This window comes from Ailuropoda melanoleuca, chromosome 12 (assembly GCF_002007445.2).
Source record: "Ailuropoda melanoleuca isolate Jingjing chromosome 12, ASM200744v2, whole genome shotgun sequence".
NCBI classification, from domain to species: domain Eukaryota; kingdom Metazoa; phylum Chordata; class Mammalia; order Carnivora; family Ursidae; genus Ailuropoda; species Ailuropoda melanoleuca.
In genome coordinates this window covers 38,523,114-38,527,704 of record NC_048229.1, presented here as the reverse complement: position 1 = coordinate 38,527,704, position 4,591 = coordinate 38,523,114, and the positions used below count along the sequence as shown (strand labels likewise).

Sequence of the window (4,591 nt, the reverse complement as noted above, 5' to 3'; positions counted from 1 at the left end):
CAAAATATCTGGAAATATCCCAGAAGCCCACCAAGAGGAGAATGGATAAAGAAACTCTGATATAGCAGCCATACAATGGAATTCAACTCTGTAATAAGAACTATTTAGATACACCATAAACACACATATAACAACATGGATGAATTTTAACAATGTTATCCTGGGAACTGACTGGGAAGGAGCCTGAGGGAATTTTCTAGTGTGATGATATTTTTTTCTTTGATAGGATTTTGGTTTGCACAGTGTATGAATGTGCCATTCTATCAATACAATGGTGGAGTTAGTATCCATTATTTTATACTGAATTTATTCCCAGGCCATAAGTTTTTGTTTCTTCAGTTTCTTCTGGGGTATCTTTTTCTTCTGTGTAACCAACTCTTATGGTTTAAGAACAATCCTCTCTTTCAGTAAGGATCACCTCAATGTGGCAGGGTGAATTCATGTATGAATTAATCCGACCACGAGCTGTGTTAAGTTCCGCACTGCATCTTGGGGACTTTGTTCACCTGGATGTGCTTAATGCCCAGAGAAGCTACATTTAAATCCTTAAGTCCAACGTTATTCTCTGCATTTTTAAGCATGTACAATAATAATTTAGCACTCTATGTCCAACCCCACTGTTTGCCCACAGAACAATTATGTTAGATGTGTCATCAAAGAATAATTAGAAAAAAATTATACGCTTAAGAAAGATCCCTCTAAATTATTTATGGGTGAAAAAAATCAGAGCAAAAATTTAAAAAGAAGTATTTAAAACTGATTGATGAGACTACTACATATACCAAAATTTGTAGGATGCAGCCAAAGTAGTACATGAAAGTTATAACCTTAAGAATTTGTTAGAAGTTAAAAATTAACTACCTAAGTATCCAACTTGAAATGTGAGAAAAAAATGGCAGAATAAACTGAAAGTAAAGAATAAAGAATACTAAATAAAGGGAATAGTAAAAGATTTACATAGTGAAGAGGATTAAAAAGGTCCCAAATAGGTCTTTGTATTATCATATACTAAAATAATGCTGTGTTAATTAAGAGCATGTATATATAAGTAAACAGTACAGGGAATAATAAATTGACCAACAGATTGAATAAAGAGCCTCCTAATAGTTCCATATATATAGATAACCTAATTTATGACAGCTGGTAAGAGGGGAAAAAACAGCCTTTTCATAATGAGAGACAATTGGTATACACACACACACACACACACACACACACACACACACACCCTGCACCCCTCCTTTGTCTTACAGAAAGAGATCGATTCCAAGAGATTTTGATAACAAAAAAAACCCGTATTAGGCAAAACTATAATGCTTTAAGAATATAGAAAACCAAAATTATGACTTTTTAAAAAATAGTTTTGAGCACACAAACTGGCGCCTGCGCCTGTGTGGGGAGCGGCAGAGGGCGAGAATCCTCAAGTCGACTCCCACCCCTCCCCCCAGCCTGAGGCAGGTCTCCATCCTGCAACCCATGAGATCACGACCTGAGCCGAAACCAAGAACTTTATTTTCTCTCCACAAGCCAAGGTAAAATCTTATGTATAAAGTTATTTTATTATCTTATTAGTCGATGGCCTCTCAACCTTACCTAATAATGTCCCCATAATAGAAGAAAATGGGTGCCCACATTGCGGGGCTGTGCCAGAGGTAAAAGGCAGTTAAGCTAGGACTGGCTTTGAAATCAAATTTCTTGCAAACAAAACTGTTGATTTTGCGTTCTTCCCCAAGACACGTATATTTAATCCAATAGAAAAATCATGTCCTAAATTATTTGCCAGGTAAATTTGATACCCCACCCCGCCCCGGTTAAATTAGTGCTGAAGAAAGAAATAATTTGACCATCCATCGGGAAGACCTCCCGCTCCTCTGGGAGTCAAACTCCTACAGACACTCTGAAATAAAGGCATGAGAAAAGCACATCTGCACAACACAAACATCACCAGTCACGCAACCACTCTCAATTATGAACCCAAAACAAACCACAACAGCAGAGGTCCCTTCCTGCGTCAGACAATCCCACACAGTTACGCCATTACCAGTACGAACCACTTCACGCCCAACGGCCTGCAGAATCAACTCAGTCGAAATACAACCACACACGCATCCGTCCAGGGACTCCCCAGTCCGCCGGACAACGTCTCCCGCTGTCTCCCACACACCAAAAGGCCTGGCAAGGCACACTGGGGGTCTCTGCGAGTCTGAGGCGCTGGCTGGTCCCCGCCTCAGCTCCAGCTCCTCCTCCGCACCTGCCCGCCTGAGGGTCCGTCCCACCTTCTCTGGACCCGGTAAGACCCTGGGACTGCTCAACACTTGCGGTCTCGGTCCCCAACTGCCCCCGCAGCGCGCGCCGGACGCCTGCGCAGTGAACGCAGGCGGGCACTCCCAGAAACACCCGCGGCCCCGCTGCTGAGCGAGCGGGTTTCAGCCCCGGAGTCCAGGAACCTCGCGAAGGGTTAGTAAACCCGGAATCCTAGCGTCCTGGCCCGCCAACCTACAGCCTTCCCTGCGTTGGACTACATTTCCCAGAGCCACCGCGTCCCCAATGCGGCTTCATTTCCGTTTGTTCGCGCGATTTGGGGACCTCGCGTGGGGAGGGCAGAGTCTGTGGAGGATCTTGGCCCGGCTCCGGCTGGGCGGGCGAACCCGAAATCGGGGCTCGGACTCCGGGAGCCAGATCCTGGATCGTGAACCGCACCTTCTGTCGAGGTGAGGATGTCCGGAATGCCGGGGCGGAAGCGTCGCTGGAATTGCCTGTGTGTCGGTCTCCAGCCGTTTTGTGTTGTGAGACAGCCAGCCTGTTATTGGTGTGGCGAATGGACGTGTGCGACTGTGGTTTTGTGTGTAAGCGTTTGTGTGAGGGTGAGTTGTGACTGTGCGGGTGTAGTAATACTGCTGTGACAATGTGTTTGTGACCGCGTGCTTAACTGACTTGGAAAGTGCCTATGTGACAGTGTGATTGTGTGTGTACCTCGTATGTGACTGGGGGTTTGCTTGTGACTGTGAGCTGTGCGACAGTGCTGTTGTGACAGGGTGTTTGGATGTTCTTGGGTCACTTTGAGGTTGTGTATGCGATTGTGTATTGTGTGTATTACTGGGGTTTGTGACTTTAAGGTGTTATGAGAGTGTTGCTGTGACACGGTGGTTGTGACCACTTGTTTCTTTGACCTGGTACTTGGTTCTTTTTTTCTGTCTGATATTTGTGACTGTTGGGACTGTAAGTGTGCCGCTTTCATGACTGTGTAAAGAGAGTAAAAGTACTGCTGTGAAAGGGTGGTTTTGGCCATGTGTTTTCCTGACAGGGTGCTTGGATGTGCTTGAGTGATTGTGTGCATGCTCTGTTTGTTATTGGATTTTGTTTAAGATAAAAGGTGGTCTGAGGATGTAATATTTAATTTGGCGGTTGTGGTCTGGCTGTGTGACCATGGAGATGTGTGTGACTTTGTCTAGTCATTTGTATATTTTATAGTCTGTGATCTTATGGGAGTTTAGTGAGGTACAGAGATAGAATTGGATTTTTGTATTTTGGGGGTCCATTCTGGGACTGAGTCAGCCTATGTGTCACGAGTCCCATGTGACTTTGTCGTCACAGAACTTGACTTCTTTCTCTTCTGACTAAAGTGATCCCCCTTCACACATGGCCTGTATTGCTTCATTTCTGTATCCATTCTTAGTTCACACTAGGATTGTAGATGTAGGTTTCCGTTTGGCTTCCAGGTGTCCTCTCACCTTACAGCCTTAAGAATGTAGAATGCAGAAGGGTGACAGGAAGGAAAGAAGTCAGAAATTTAAGCCCCTGAATGAAGATTATGAGTTACTTCTAAGCCATAGACCTGTTTTTGACAAGATTAGAACAGATAGCACCTTTAAAACAGGCCATTTAGAAATGCAATGGGGTTCTAGGAATGGGAACACTTCTAGAGAATGTGCCAGAGGAGTCAGTCACACACTTTAGAACCTGTAGTACTTTACTGCAGGGCTCTGTCTCCAGTGGACAATTTTGAATCCAGCAGTAAATTCCGGTCCAAGACAGCTGTGGTCTTGAACCTTCCTTCTAAAACAAAAAGTGCAGAACTGTTCTACTCTCCTTCTGACTTTCCTCCTGGTTAACTGAGGGGTAGATTGGGGGCTGGGTGGATAAGAGCATGTGTTCTAATTCCGAGTATATCCTAAGAAAGGTTTACTATCTCATGGTTCCATTTTCTTTTCCTGAGAGTAGAGCCCAGAGGAGGAAAAAATGGCTGTTACATATTCAAAAGCAAAGTCTGAGGTAAGTAGATGTTTCCTCTGTTTCCCTTTATTATATAATAATAAATGCCTTTATTATTTCAGGACATAGGAATCTTTGTTTTCTCTTTGAAATTTCCTAGTTAAGCTTTCTCAAATGATGGAGGTGGCAAGGCAGTTTTCTGTAGATTGGGAGCAGGGAACACGTGCAGTTAATTGTGATAGATACTTCCCAACAGTGGTTGAATTGAGGAAGAATGGATTTGAGACTCGTAAAGTTAAAAAGGAGATAATAATGTGTTATTTCTAACACAGCAGCATTTTTTTTTTAATTTTTCTGTTTGGTAATTTTTTTTTTTTTT

The 4,591-nt window shown here is 43.4% G+C and overlaps 1 protein-coding gene across 2 annotated transcripts in view; it reads left to right on the top strand.

Moving 5' to 3' along the window:
* The first annotated feature begins 2,289 nt into the window (after positions 1–2,289).
* The window catches only part of LOC117795146 (zinc finger protein 420), a 56,337-nt gene continuing 54,035 nt past the window's right edge, over positions 2,290–4,591 (top strand). For both annotated transcript variants that reach the window (XM_034638282.1, XM_034638281.1), the window contains exons 1-2: positions 2,290–2,711; positions 4,222–4,272. The gene's annotated coding sequence lies outside the window, so the exon portion shown is untranslated. The remainder of the gene's footprint in view (positions 2,712–4,221; positions 4,273–4,591) is intronic.